Consider the following 15,525-nt stretch of genomic DNA (forward strand, 5'->3'; position numbering starts at 1 on the left):
CTGTTCTCTGATTAATTTCATGAGGTTTACAGGGACGGTCTCATTTTCCCATCCTCAAGCCTCCAGGTACATGTAAAATCTGCCACGAGGAAGTTGATTTTCTTCCTGCTTAGGGTGATACCTTCGTGACACTGCTAGGCACACCCATGACAACGCAGCGCCATCATCCTGGAGTAAACGCGGAGCTCCCAGGAGGGCGCCTAGCCTCTCTGGTGATAGGGAGATGAAGGCACACTTCCTGGAGGAGGTGAAGCTTGTTTTCTAATTCCTTTATTTTTAAATTATTTATTTATTTATTCTTTTAATTTTAATTTTCTTTTTTTTTTTTCTTTTTTTTTTTTGAGATGGAGTCTTGCTCTGTCACCCAGGCTGGAGTGCAGTGGCACGATCTGGGCTCACTGCAACCTCTGTAACCGGGTTCAAGTGATTCTCCTGTCTCAGCCTCCTGAGTAGCTGGGATCATAGGCATGCACCACTATACCCAGCTAATTTTTGTATTTTTAGTAGAGACAGGGTTTCATCATGTTGGCCAGACTGATTTTGAACTCCTGACCTCAAGTCATCCACCCACCTTGGCTTCCCAAAGTGCTAGGATTATAGGTGTGAACCATCGCGCCCGGCCTGTTTGTTTATTTTTGAGACAGGTTCTCACTCTGTCGTCCAGGCTGAATACAGTGAAGCAATCTCGCTCACTGCAGCCTCAACCCCTAGGGCTCAAGGGATCCTCCCACCTCAGCCTCCCAAGTAGCTGGGACTTTAGGCATGCACCGCCATGCCCAACTAATTTTATTTTTTGTAGAGATGAGGTCTCCCTGTGTTGCCGAGACTGGTCTTGAACTCCTGGGCTAAAGTGATCCTCTTACTTCGGGCTCCCAAATTGCTGGGATTACAGGCATGAGCCACCACGCCAGGCCTGGAGGCAAAGTTTGAACAAGAATGGCTGTTTGTGGGCCAGATGCAAAGGCTCAGCACTTTGGGAGCCTGAGGCAGGAGGATTGCTTGAGCCCAGGAATTCAAGAGCAGCCTGGGCAACATAGCAAGATCTCATCTTTACAAAAAAAAAAAAAAAAAATCCAAAAATTAGCCAGGCAGGGTGGTGCATGCCTGTAGCTCCAAGTACTCAGGAGGCTGAGGCAGAAGGATGACTTGAGCCCAGGAGGTTGAAGCTATAGTGAGCCGTGATCGCACCACCACACTCCAGCCTGGGCAACAGAGCGAGACTTCCTCTCTGTTGGATAGCCTGAGGGATGTACGAAGTCACTAGCTCAAAGAAACAGAAGCTTCCCAGGCTAAAGGCAGGATATGTAATTAAGGCGGATTGGACATTGCTGTGTTCCAAGAGGACACAAGAAATCTAAATGAGGTTAAACAAAATATAGCCATATGATCTCACAACCCCATTCCAGATAAAAATGTCAAATCTCACAGCTGCATTTGGAAGTTTTCTTGGCTGTGTGATATCATCGTTTTAAATGTCAATGGATGCTGTCTTATTTATTTTATTTTATTTTATTTTTTGAGACAGAGTTTCGCTCTTGTTGCCCAGGCTGGAGTGCAATGGTGCAATCTCAGCTCGCTGCAACCTCCACTTCCTGGGTTCAAGTGATTCTCTTGCCTCAGTCTCCCTAGTAGCTGCGATTATAGGCAGATGCCATGATGCCTAGCTAATTTTTGTATTTTTAGTAAACACGGGGTTTCACCATGTTGGTCAGGCTGGTTTCGAACTCCTAACTTCAGGTGATCCACCTACCTCAGCCTCCCAAAGTGCTGGGATTATGGGCATGAGCCACTACACCTGGCTGGATGCTGTCTTGAATGGGTGGTTTGGCAATATTGATAAGATTTTGAAATGCTCATATCCCCCTGATATTGCAGTTCCACTTTCAGGAGTCTCTCCTACAAAAATCCTCCTAGCGGTGAGTAAAGAGGCAGGTACAAGGAAGTTCACTTCTTTATAGTAGTGAAAAACAGGAAACCCAGCCTGGGCAACATAGCGAGACACTATCTCAAAAAAAAAAAAAAAAAAAAAAAAAAAAAGGCCTGGCGTGGTGGTGTGTACCTGTAATCCCAGCTACTCAGGAGGATGAGGCAGGAGGATCGCTTGAGCCACGATGGTGCCATTGCACTCCAGCCTTGACGACAGAGCAAGACGCTGTCTCTAAAAAAACAAAAAATGGGAAACAACCTAAATGTCCATCAGTAGGTGACTGATCAGTTTCCTTCTGTGAAACACTAGCCATTCAATACTCTTTAGAGAGAGTCTGTGTCTCTATCTCTGATGAGGAAGGTGTCCATAATGCATTGTTTTTTTTTTTTTTTTTTTTTGAGACGGAGTCTCGCTCTGTCGCCCAGGCTGGAGTGCAATGGCCGGATCTCAGCTCACTGCAAGCTCCGCCTCCTGGGTTCACGCCATTCTCCCGCCTCAGCCTCCCGAGTAGCTGGGACTACAGGCGCCCGCCACCTCGCCCGGCTAGTTTTTTGTATTTCTTAGTAGAGACGGGGTTTCACCGTGTTAGCCAGGATGGTCTCGATCTCCTGACCTCGTGATCCACCCGTCTCGGCCTCCCAAAGTGCTGGGATTACAGGCTTGAGCCACCGCGCCCGGCCCATAATGCATTGTTAATGAAAAACACAGGTTGCAGAACATCATGTACACTACAAATCATATTTTTGCATTAAATATATAGATAACTATGAGTAATACACAGTTTTCACCATAACAGGGGTGTGACACTTTTCTCCTGACAACTAAAATAGACAGGCAGATAAAACACAGTAGTAGAAAAATCTAGAATAAGGCCAGATGCGGTGGCTCATGCCTGTAATGCCAGCACTTTGGGAGGCCAAGGCGTGTGGATCACCTGAGGTCAACAGTTCGAGATCAGCTCGACTAACATGGTGAAACCCCATCTCTACTAAAAATACAAAATTAGCCAGGCTTGGTGGCATATGGCTGTAATCCCAGCTACTTGGGAGGCTGAGGCTGGAGAATTGCTCGAGTCCTGGAGGTGGAGGTTACAGTGAGCTGAAATTGCACCATTGCACTCCAGCCTGGGCAACAAGAGTGAAACTCCGTCTGAAAAAAAAAAAAAGGAGGAGGAGGAAAGGAAAGGAGAGGAAAGGAGAGGAAAGGAGAGGAAAGGAGGAAAAGAGGAAAGGAGGAAAGGGAGAAAGGAAAAAAGGAAAAGGAAGGAAGGAAGGAGAGAGAAGGAAAGAAAGAAAGAGAAAGAAAGGAAGGAAGGAAGGAGAAAGGAAGGAAAGGAAGAAAGAGAGAGAATGGAAAAATCTAGAATAATAAATTATATTACTGATGTCTTCTGAGAGATCAGCAAACCTGACCCCATTTAACAGAAGAGGAAAGTAAAGACCAGAGAGGCATGTATTCTCTAGTCTACAAATGTTTAGGGTACTAACGATGTGCCAGGCACTTGCTTGGTGCTGAGGCTATAAAACTAAACATAGGGCCGGGCACGGTGGCTCATGCCTGTAATCCCAGCACTCTGAGAGGCCAAGGCAGGTGGATCACCTGAGGTCAGGAGTTCGAGACCAGGGTGGCCAACATGGTGAAACCCGGTCTCTACTAAAAATACAAAAAATTAGCCAGCGTGGTAGCAGGCACCTGTAATCCCAGCTACTTAGGAGGCTGAGGCAGAAGAATCACTTGAACTCGGGAGGTGGAGGTTGCAGTAAGCCGAGATGGCGCCATCACACTCCAGCCTGGGCAACAAGAGTGAAACTCCATCTCAAAAAATAAAAATAATAAATATAAACTTGGGCCAGGCGCAGTGGCTCTTTCCTGTAATCCCAGCATTTGGGAGGTCGAGGTGGGAGGACCTCTTGAGGCCAGGAGTTTCAGATCAGCCTAGGCAACAAAGCAAGACCCTGTCTCAACAAAAAATGAAAAATAATTTTTTTTTTTTTTTGAGATGGAGTCTCACTCTCACCCAGGCTGGAGAGCAGTGGCAGGATCTCAGCTCACTGCAACCTCTGCCTCCTGGGTTCAAGCAGTTCGCTGACCTCAGCCTCCCAAGTAGCTGGGATTACAGGTGCCCGCCATGGTGCCCAGCTAATTTCTGTATTTTTAGTAGAGACGAGGTTTCACCATATTGGTCAGGCTGGTCTCGAACTCCTGACCTCAGGTGATCCACCTGCCTCAGCCTCCCAAAGTGCTGGGATTACAGCTGTGAGCCACTGTGCCCGGCCAAAAAATAAATTGTTAATAGCTGGGTGCAGTGGTACGCTCCTACCAGCTACTGGTAGGAGCTCTACTAGGAGCTCCTACCAGCTCCTAGTAGCTGGTAGTCCCAGCTACTCGGGAGGCTAAGTTGGGAAGATGACTTGAGGCCAGGAGTTTGAGCCATGATCGCACCACTGCACTCTAGCATGGGCATCAGAGTGAGACCCTATCTCCAAAAAATAAAAATAAAGTAAACAAAACACAGTACCTATTGTCAAGGAGTTCACAGCAGAGTGGATGACAGTGCGCCACGAGCAGGACATTATCATACAGCTTAATGAGTAATGAGAAAAACATGTTCAAGTTGCAATGCGTACCTAATCTAGGCTTGGGAACAACTCCCAGAGAAGGTCATGTGTGAGCTTTCAGACCTGGAAAGAATAAACAGAAGTCATATCAGGAGGTCAGGGAACAGTGTCCCAGGAAGGCCAAGGTGAGAGAGGACACAGTGCATTTAGTTAACCAAAGGATTTGGAGTACAAGGGAATTTTAGTCCTGAATTTAGGGGACAATAGCTTCCTGACTCCCAGTTCAGTACTGTTTTCAAAATACTTCCTGTCAGCCAGGCGTGGTGGCTCACGACTGTAATCCCAGCACTTTGGGAGGCTGTGGTGGGCGGATCACCTGAGGTCAGGAGTTCAAGACCAGCCTGGCCAATATGGTGAAACCCTGTCTCTACTAAAATTACAAAAATTAGCCAGACGTGGTGGTGCATGCCTGTAATCCCAGCTACTAGGGAGGCTGAGGCAGGAGAATGGTCTGAGCCCAAGAGGTGGAGGTTGCAATGAGCCATTGCACTCAAGCCCGAGCGACAGAGCAAGACTCTGTCTCAAAAATAAACAAAAACACAACAACAACAAAAAAACTTCCTGTCTCTCTAGGTCTATTGACAAGTATGTGATGATTCAGCACATAGATCAATACTCTTGCACAGAAAAAAAGGAAATAGCTGGATCTAGCGCTGTAATCCCTGCAATATGTGAGGCCAAGACAGGCGAATGGCTTGACCCCAGGAGTCCGAGACCAGCCTGGGCAACATGGCGAAATTCCCATCTCTACAGAAAACACAAAAGTTAGCCAGGTGTGATGGCTCATGCCTGTGGTCCCAGCTACTCAGGTGGCTGACACCAGAGGATCACCTGAGCCTGGGGAGGTCACGGCTGCAGTGAACGGTGATTATGCCCCTGCGCTCCAGCCTGAGCAACAGAGTGAGATCCTGTCTCAAAACAAAATTTAAAAAAAATTTTGTTTTTAAAAGAAGGAAAGAAAAGGGGAATATGCATGGCTTGTGCTTACCAGGTGTAGACATAAAGATTTTTCCAAACCCTCTTGCTTAAAATGTATCTTTAAAGAAACAGTTACCTCATAGTATAGATTTTCCTTCAAGCTAAAATGTTTATAGCAATTAGGTCATGCCATAAAGCTCTTAAATATCTGGAAAGAATTTTAAGGGAGCATTTTGGGACAGGGCAGTGGGAGCAGTCCCCCACCCTGGTCCAGGCTGTCTGTAAAGAACTTAATCATTAAACTCATCCAAATCATTCTGCCTTTTATTATCACTATCAATTCCCAACAATGTCAGTAATAAAATATGCCTCCCTGCCACTGTGAACTGCTCCTAGGGACTCCTCCTTACCTCTTAGTACTGTTTAAAAAAAACTTCTGGGTTTTCAGCATGGTGGCTCATGCTGTAATCCCAGCACTTTGGGAGGCTGAGGAGGGCAGATTGGTTGAGCCTAGGAGTTTGAGACCAGCCTGGGCCACATGGCAAGACCTCGTCTACACAAAAAATACAAAAATTAAGACCGGGAGTGGTGGCTCATACCTGTAATCCCCACACTTTGGGAGGCTGAGGCAGGCAGATCACTTGAGGTCAGGAGTTCCAGACCAGTCTGGGCAACATAGTGAAACCCCTGTCTCTACTAAAAATACAAAAACTAGCCCAGCATGGTGGGAGGTGCCTGTAATCTCAGCTACTCAAGAGGCTGAGGAAGGAGAATCACTTGAACCCCAGGAGGCAGAGGTTGCAGTGAGCCGAGATTGTGCCATTGCACTCCATCCTGGGGGACAGAGCAAGGCTCTGTCTAAAAAAAAAAAAAAAGAAAGAAAAAGAAAAAACCCACCACACACAAAAAGCAAAAATTAGCTAGGCATGGTAGTATGTACCCGTAGTCCCAGCCACTTGGGAGGCTGAGGAGGGAGGATCGCTTGAGCTGGGGAGGCAGAGGTTGCAGCGAGCTGAGATTGTGCTATTATTGCACTCCAGCCTGAATGATAAAGCAAGACCCTGTCTTAAAAAAAAAAAAAAAAGAAAACCCTGAGGTACCCATATTAGCCACTGATTCAGCCCATTCACTTTCTTTCTTTCTTTTTTTTTGAGACAGAGTCTCGCTCTGTCACCCAGACTGCAGTGCAGTGGCGCGAACTCGGCTCACTGCAAGCTTCGCCTCCTGGGTTCAAGCAATTCTCCTGCCTCAGCCTCCCGAGTAGCTGGGACTACAGGTGCCTGCCACCACACCTGGCTAATTTTTTGTATTTTCAGTAGAGACAGGGTTTCACCGTGTTAGCCAGGTGGTCTCGATCTCCTGACCTTGTGATCCGTCCACCTCGGCCTCCCAAAGTGCTAGGATTACAGGTGTGAGCCACCGCGCCCGGACCAATTTCTTTTATAGACAGTTTGATTAGTCAAGATCATACTTACAAAAAAACCCATAAAAATGTCTACCGTTCTAAACTTATGATATTTAAGCTCCAGTGAAAATCCTCAAGTCTCAAATGTGTTTCCAGCTGGGGCCACTGACATCTGATGTACAATGCCGTAACTTCTGGGTTTTCAGGTTCCTGGTCATCTTCTCCACTGGGTTGTCTGGCCCATGCCCCACAGGGTCAACATGGAGGGGTCTTTAACGCCCAGGTGTATGTCAAAAAAACAGGGAGGGCAACACTGCACTGTAATTTTTGGTGAAGGCTTTTTGATTGGGATAGCAATTCAGGTTTCATCTGCTCTGGCTGACTTTCTGCCTGAGCGCACCCGGATGGAGGCACGCTCGTCATGCCGCTTGGTGGGTACTGGACTTCAAAGGTGGAGTTCTGCTGAAGGTCAAGAGGATCCCAGGGCTTGGTTGGGGGGGACCTTGGAGCTCTGCTTGGCGGTTTGTCTAGCCTGCAGCATCAGTCCATCCTCTTAGGGAAGATGTATTCCATTTCTTGCAGGTCAAGTGCGTCTTCCTGGTGTCCTGTCCCTAACACGATGGGTGGACCTGGGCCGGATCCACTGGGAAGCGGTGTGGGTGTAGACAGGGTGCCCTACAAACAATTCGTTGTCCCACCCCACCCACCCCTGGGCCACAGACACCGTCCCCTACTCTCCCACTTCAGGCCAAGGGGCCGTGCTCCCCTACCCCATGCCCCATCCCATGTAGAATGAAGCGAACCCAGACATCATTGTTGCCCCTGGCAACGGCACATCTATGCTCCTATTTTTGTAAAAAAATTATTTTCTTTTTCTTTTTCTTTTTTTTTTTTTGAGACGGAGTCTCACTCTGTCTCCCAGGCTGGAGTGCAGTGGTGCGATCTCGGCTCACTGCCTCCGCCTCCTGGGTTCAAGCAATTCTCCTGCATCAGCCTCCCAAGTACTGCGTAGCTGAGATTACAGGTGCGGGCCACCACGCCTGGTTATTTTTTGTATTTTTAGTAGAGACGGGTTTCACCATGTTGGCCAGGCTGGTCTCAAACTCCCGATCTCAGGTGATCCCCCCGCCTCGGCCTCCCAAAGTGCTGGGATTATAGGCATGAGCCACCGCACCTGGCCAGAAAAATTATTTTCATTATTGAAAATAAAAGTTGGGGGGGGGGACAATGAGATGTTAACCAATCTCTCCTAAGTGGTTATATCCTAGACTGGGGTTCTGGATAATTTTTACTTTCTCCATTATAGACTCTAGATCTCTGCAGTGTTGGATTTTTGCAGAATGTGTATCTATTTTATGATCAGAAAAAAAGGCGACATTTAAGAGTTAATGTATTTCATCTTCTTTTTCCCTTTGGATTGCAGGCATACTATGCCACCTTCTGGTCATGATACGGCTACATGTGCCTGCAGCAGGGACAAAAACCATTAAATTGTGAATAGTTACCATTTCCTCTTTGCCGTGGGAGGTCAGATCCTGAGACAGCTGTGTGTGTGTGTGTATGTGTGTCTGTATGTGTTTGTGTTCTGAGAAATGGTCTCACTCTGTTGTCCAGGTTGGAGTGCAGTGCAGTGGCATATTCACAGCTCACTGCAGCCTCAACCTCTTGGGCTCAAGTGATCCTTCCGCCCCACCTCCCTGCTCCCAACCATACTTGACTGATTTTTTTTTTTCCTTGAGACAGAGTCTTGCTCTGTCACCCAGGCTGAAGTGCAGTGGTGCAATCTCAGCTCACTGCAACCTCCACCTCTCGGGTTCAAGCGATCCTCCTGCCTCAGCCTCCCAAGTAACTGGGACTACCGGCGAGCATCACCGTGCCCAGCTAATTTTTTTTTTTTTTAATAAGGCTGGAGTGCAGTGGCACCATCTCAGCTCACTGCAACCTCCGCCTCTTGGGTTCAAGCGATTCTCCTGCTTCAGCCTCACCAAGTAGCTGGGATTACAGGCATGTGCCAGCACACCCAGCTAATTTTTGTATTTTTAGTACAGACAGGGTTTCACCATGTTGGCCAGGCTGATCTCCAACTCCTGACCTCAGGTGATCCACCCGCCTTGGCCTCCCAAAGTGTTGGGATTACAGGTATGAGCCACCCTGCCTGGCCCGATTTTTAAATTTTTTGTAGAGATGAGATCTCACTCTGTTACCCAGGCTAGTCTTGAATTCCTGGGCTCAAGCGATCCTCCTGCCTCAATTTAAGTAGTAGCTGGGACTACAGGTGCATGGCACCATGCCTGGCTAATTAAAAAGAATTTTTTTGTAGAGACAGGATCTTGCTATGTTTTCCAGGCTGGAGTGCAGTGGCACAGTCATAGCTCACTGTTGCCTTGAACTCTTGGCCTCAGTGATCCTCTAGCCTCAGCCTCCCAAAGCAGTGGGATTGTAGGCATGTGCCACTCTGGCTAGAATAGATGAGGGGAGATCATTTAAGACGGCATTGCTCAGTCTCACTAGTGGGCATACATCTCAGAGAAATCTTCACATAGACCACAGGGAATGAGCGTGAGGTTGTTCACTGTGGCATTGTTTGTGGTAGCCAGTAGTAGCTGGAGGCAACTTACAGGTCCATCATAACTAAAATGTGAGTGCCCACTTTGAAATACTGCATAGTTGCTATAAGTCATAGGTAAAGTGTGCACACAGTAACAGGTGTTGAAAGCAGAGGGTTGAGGCCTGGCACGGTGGCTCACGCCTGTAATCCCAGCAACTTTGGGAGGCTGAGGTGAGTGCATCACCTGAGGTCAGGAGTTTGAGTCCAGCTTGGCCAACATGGTGAAACCCTGTCTCTACTAAAAATAAAAAAAATTAGCTGGGTGTGGTGGACGTCTATAATCCCAGCTACTCCGGAGGCTGAGGCAGGAGAATCACTTGAACCCGGGAAACAGAGGTTGCAGTGAGCTGAGATCATGTCATTGCACTCCAGCCTGGGCGACAAGATTGAGACTCCATCTCAGAAAAAAAAAAAAAGGGAAAGAAAGCACAAGGCTGAGTAGAAAAAGAAATCAATGAGGTTTATAGCACAATACCATTTAGGTAAATTGAAAATACACACACACACTAAACAACACATGTTTTACAAGGACATTCCCACACACTTGGCAAAGGGGTGAGGAGAGGAGGAAAGGGTTAAAACGACATAAATATATAAAACAATGCCTGGCACAGTGGCTCACACCTGTAATCCCAGCACCTTGGGAGGCCAAGGTGGGAGGATCACTTGAGGTCAGGAGTTCAAGACCACCCTGGCCAATATGGTGAAACCCCCATATCTACTAAAAATACAAAAATTAGCTGGGCATGGCAGTGGGCACCTGTAATTCCAGCTACTTGGGAGGCTGAGGCACAAGAATCGCTTGAACCTGGGAGACAGAGGTAGCAGTAAGCTGAGATCACGCCACTGCACTCCAGCCTGAGTGACAGAGAGAGACTCTGTCTCAAAAAAAATTTAAATATAACAAATAAATAGAGAGGCCATGCAGAGCCCAATGACGAAGCATGTCATTAAGTAGAAATAAGTAACTCAACAGCACCAGCGATTAAAAAACAGAAAGCCTTTGGCCAGGCGCGGTGGCTCACATCTGTAATCCCGCACTTTGGGAGGCCGAGGCGGGTGGATCACAAGGTCAGGAGATCGAGACCATCCTGGCTAACACGGTGAAACCCCATCTCTACTAAAAATACAAAAAATTAGCCGGCATGGTGGCAGGCACCTGTAGTCCCAGCTACTTGGGAGGCTGAGGCAGGAGAATGGCGAGAACCCAGGAGGCGGAGCTTGTAGTGAGCCCAGATTGCACCACTGCAGTCCAGCCTGGGCAACAGAGTGAGACTCCATCTCAAAAAAACAAAACAAAACAAAACCAGAAAGCCTTTGCAGTTGTTTAGGGAAGGTGTCCCTACCTTGGCCTAGGGTGGATGTGGTGGAGATGAAAAGTAGGTGGATTGTGTTACATGAATGAGTAAGTGTAAAGGATTTTGAACCCAGTGCATAGCAAGTGCCCAACGAATGCATTTTTATATTGCAGACATGTGGTGGATTAAATGAGGAAGGGGAGGGAAAAGGTGATGTCAGGGATAACCCCCAGGTGCTGGCTCAGGACGTTGTACTGAGTAGGAGGCGGGACATGAAAACTGAGTATAGATCATTCTTTTGAGAAATGCAGATGTGGAGAAGACAGAGCAATTCCTTACATGTGGACAACACTCTAAAACACTTTTTAAAAAGTTAATCAATATATGTTTATTGTAGAAAAATCAGAAACTAATAAAATTTTAAAACAGGGCAGAAACCAAAATAATTTAAAAAACAACCGTGAGCTCCAAATCTCTCCTGATCAGTGACTAGGGTTGATTTTTAAAATTTATTTTATTTTTATTTTTTGAGACAGAGTCTTACTCTGTCGCCCAGACTGGAGTGCAGGGGCACAATCTTGGCTCATTGCAACCCCTGCCTCCTGAGTTCAAGTGATTCTCTCCTGCTTCAGCCTCCAGAGTAGCTGGGACTACAGGGGCGTGCCACCACACCTGGCTAATTTCTGTATTTTTAGTAGAGACACGGTTTCACCAAATTGGCCAGGCTGGTCTCAAACTCCTGACCTCGTGATCCCCCTGCCTTGGCCTCCCAAAGTGGTTGGATTACAGGGGTGAGTCACCGCGCCTGGCCTTGGGCTGATATTTAACAATCAGGAGAAAGAGCCCATAAGACCTTTACAAATGCAAATTTTACAAAATCCCTCAAAGCATAACCTTCATAAAAAGTAGTAAGTCAAACTGCAGCTGGGTGGGTGGGCATGTCATTCACTGACCTGGAGCCCACAGAAAGAAATGCAAGTGTGATGGAAAAAAATGACGCATTAATTTTTGGATTAAAATAGTTTCAGTGCTGACGCCTGAGATTCTCTAATAAACAGAAAAATACTGACGGGGCTGAGCATGGTGGTTCATGCCTGTAATCCCACAACTTTGGGAGGCTGAGGCAGGAGGATTGCTTGAGCCCAGGAACTCAAGACCAGCCTAGGCAACATAGCAAGACCCCCATCTCTATCTAAAAAATTTAAAAATCAGCAGAATGTGCTGGTGTGTGCTTGTAGTCCTAGCTACTCAGAAGCCCTGATGGCACCACTGTACTCCAACCTGGACAACAGAGCGAGACCTGGACAACAGAGCGAGACCCTGTCTTAAAGAGAAAAAAAAGAAAAAGAAACGTGATGGCTAGGCACTGTGCTAGGTACTAGGAATACACAGCTGAACACAAGATGATCCTAATCTCATAGGACTTGCAACTTTATCAAATAATCTACAAATAATTACAGACATTTGTAGGGTTATATAACAAATTATAAGATACCAAGATGGATTTCGATAAATACCATTGAGGCTATGCGTCCATTGCACGTCCATATCCTTAATACTTTCCTGAGAAGACCCCCTAAAAGTGCTATTTCTGGGTCTAAAGGTCTGCTTGTTTTTTTGTTTTTTTTTTTTGAGATGGAGTTTCCCTCTTGATACACAGGCTGGAGTGCAATAGTGCAATCTCCGGTCACTACAACCTCCGCCTCCTGGATTCAAGCGATTCTCCAGCCTCAGCCTCCCAAGTAGCTGGGATTGCAGGCACCCACCACCATGCCCGGCTAATTTCTGTATTTTTTAGTAGAGACAGGGTTTCACCATGTGGGTCAGGCTGGTCTCGAAGTCCTTAACTCAGGTGATCCGCCCGCCTCAGCCTCCCAAAGTGTTGGGATTACAGGCGTGAGCCACCGCGCCCAGCCTGTTTTTAATTAATTTTTTAACAATAGACTTTATTGACTTTAGTTTTTAGGGCATTTTTAGGTTCACAACAAAATTGCGCAGAAAGTACGGTTTTTGTATTACCTGCACCCACTCCTCTCCAGCAAACAGCAATCTCTTCGTTTTCAATTTGGGGTTTTTTTTTTTTTCCCATTTTGTTTTAAATAGTCTGGGGGAATGGGAGAAAACGCTGAAAACGCACAAGCACTTTGGTTGGTTAAATTAGGGTTCCGACAAGAGCCGGAGCGGTGTGCCAAGTAAAAACTACATTTCCCACCCGGCAGCGGGTCACGTCACAGAGGAACGACTGCGCATGCGTTCAAGGTCCTCCGCGCGCGACTACGCTCATAAAAGGAAAAAAAAAAACGTGTGCGGTTCTCGACGTGCCGCCAATCTTCGAACGCAGGTTCGTGATCATCCGCAGACTCCAAAAAAGCGTTCAAGGAACGCGCCAGCTTCCCCCGTCGCAGTTTCCAGCCCGAAGACCTTGTTTTCTGCGAGACTCGGTAGGTGGGGACGGGCCGTGGCCTGAGACCTCCGGCGAAGCGCGGGAGCGAAGGGCTAAACCCTCCCTCAGCGTCCAGGCTCCCGTCCTCCTTGAGGCGGCGCTCTAGGGACGGTGCGTACGCGCTCTGAGCGGGAGGGGGGCGGGAGGGGCGGGGCTGAGGAGCGGGAGGGGGGCGGGAGGGGCGGGGCTGAGGGGCGGGAGGGGCGGGACTCAACGGTGGGGCAGGCCCTGCGCCCAGCCGCTCGAGGTCTGCGCGTGCGTGCTTCCATCCCGAGCTAGGGTGGGAGACAGCAGCACGCCGGGCTCGGCAGGGATGCAGCTCCCAGGTCGGGTACGCGGCCCGGATCACGAAGATGCGGACAGAAGATGGGCCCCGAACTCCAGCATTTATTTTATTATTTGCACAAAAATTATCTTTTTTTTTTTTTTTGAAGATACACTAACAGCTCGTAATTTGCCCAGGCTGGTCTCGAACTCGTGGGCTCAACCTCTCGCTTTGGCCTTCCAAAGTGTGGGGAGTATAGACGTAAGCCCCCGTGCCTGGCCAAAAAATGCCCATCTTAAGAACAACAAAGCAGCCCCCTTCACCCTCCCTGTCCTCCAGTTACCTCCTCCTCGCCTCCGGTTTGCAACCAGAGGCCTCAGTCTACCCTCACTAGTGCCTTTTCTCCTTCAAGTCTTGAACCTTGAGCCTCTAGTCAGGCTTTGGTCTCCACCACTCCACTAAACCGGCTTCTTGTCAAAGCCACAAGTGATCTCTAGATGGCCAAATTCATTGTTAAGTTAGGTCTCAGTCCTGTAGCAGCATCTGGTGCTGTTGATCGCTGCACTTTCTTGAAACGCTGTTTTCATTTGGCTTGCTGAACGTTCTCTTCCTTTGCCTCTCCTCACTCTGGCTTCTCCTCTGCTAATTTTAACCTAGGCATCTCACTTGTTTTTTTTTCTTAGAGACAGGTTCTCTGTTGCTCAGACTGGAGAACAGTGGTGCTATCACAGCTCACTGCAGCCTCTTGCAGCCTTGAACTCCTGGGCTTAAGCAGTCTTCCTAACCAAAGCCTCCCCAAATGCTGGAATTACAGGCATGAGCCACCACAATCCCAGTTTCACATTTTAAATGTAAATACCAGCCAGGTGTGGTGGCTCACACCTGTAATCCTAGCACTTTGGGAGGCTGAGGCAGGCAGATTGCCTGGGCTCAGGGGTTTGAGACCAGCCTGGGCAACGTGGTGAAATCCAGTCTCTTCTAAAAAAAAAAAAAAAAAAAATTAGCCGGGCTTGGTGGTGCGTGCCTGTAATCCCAGCTACTTGAGAGGCTGAGGTACAATAATTGCTTAAACCCAGGAGGTGGAGGCTGCAGTGAGCCAAGATTGTGCCACTGCACTCTAGCCTGGGTGACAGAGCAAGACCCTGTTTCAAAAAAGTCCTAAAGGTGGAAGAAAATCCACATATAAGTGGACCTGCACAATTAAAACCTGTATTGTTCAAGGGTCAACTGTATAGCTATATTGAAAGAAATTTATTGTGATGCATTGGGTCACACAGTTATAGAGGCTGAGAAGTCCCGAGATTTGCCTTCTGCAAGCTGGAAGCCCAGGAAAGCAAACCCTCCGGAAACTCACAAACACACTCAAAAGTGTTTCACCAGCTATCTGGGCATTCCCTAGCCCAATCAGGTTGACACATGAAGTTAACCATCACATTTCCCTAGCTTTGTTTTTCAGTTGCCTCAGTCATCATTTTACTGGTGATACTTTGAGTGTTGTCATAATAGCCTAATGCTGGTTTGGCAGCTTCCACTTCCATGATCTCTTTTACTATTGAATATGCTGGAGTCCTGACAAAACTTGGAATTGAGAGGAAGAGCATAGGTTTTAGAACTTGCAGCCTTGCAGCCCCAGCTCGACTACCTATTTTTCCTGAGTTACCTAGCATAACCTATCTGAACTTCAGTTTCCTTACTATACGTACCATTCTGTTATCTATTTTATAGGATTGCTGTAAGGTTTAAATGAGAAACACTGGCATAAGTTGCAATACAGAGGCATGAAGGAAAAAATTGTCTTCTTAATGTCTCTTTAACCAATTGATGAATATAGATTGTATTTATATATTTATTTATGAGATGGAGTCTCGCTCTGTCACCCAGGCCAGAGTGTAGTGGTGCAATGTTGGCTCACTGAAACCTCTGCTTCCCGGGTTCAAGCGATTCTCCTGCCTCAGCCTCCTGAGTAGCTGGGATTACAAGCGTGCACCACCATGCCTGGCTAATTTTTTTTTTTTTTTTTTTTTGAGACAGAGTTTCGCTCTT

General features: G+C 47.4%; 1 protein-coding gene and 1 long non-coding RNA gene across 6 annotated transcripts in view; one reads left to right on the plus strand and one right to left on the minus strand.

Annotated features, from left to right (window-relative positions):
- Nucleotides 1-1,103: 1,103 nt before the first annotated feature.
- LOC140711668 (uncharacterized) lies at nt 1,104-12,957 on the minus strand. The gene is made up of 3 exons (XR_012092940.1): nt 12,794-12,957; nt 4,555-4,608; nt 1,104-2,158 (listed from the first exon to the last, which is right to left on the minus strand). It is a non-coding gene; the product is annotated as an uncharacterized lncRNA (long non-coding RNA).
- A 77-nt stretch (nt 12,958-13,034) lies between these two features.
- SGF29 (SAGA complex associated factor 29) overlaps nt 13,035-15,525 on the plus strand; it is a 38,810-nt gene continuing 36,319 nt past the window's right edge. For 3 of the 5 annotated variants that reach the window (XM_073015281.1, XM_073015282.1, XM_073015280.1), the window contains exon 1: nt 13,064-13,215. The gene's annotated coding sequence lies outside the window, so the exon portion shown is untranslated. Of the gene's footprint in view, nt 13,216-13,303; nt 13,329-15,525 lie in introns of those variants that run through there. The other 2 variants (XM_073015279.1, XM_073015283.1) reach the window with 2 other exon arrangements.

Source organism: Chlorocebus sabaeus, chromosome 5, assembly GCF_047675955.1.
Source record: "Chlorocebus sabaeus isolate Y175 chromosome 5, mChlSab1.0.hap1, whole genome shotgun sequence".
In the NCBI taxonomy this organism is placed as follows: Eukaryota; Metazoa; Chordata; class Mammalia; order Primates; family Cercopithecidae; genus Chlorocebus; species Chlorocebus sabaeus.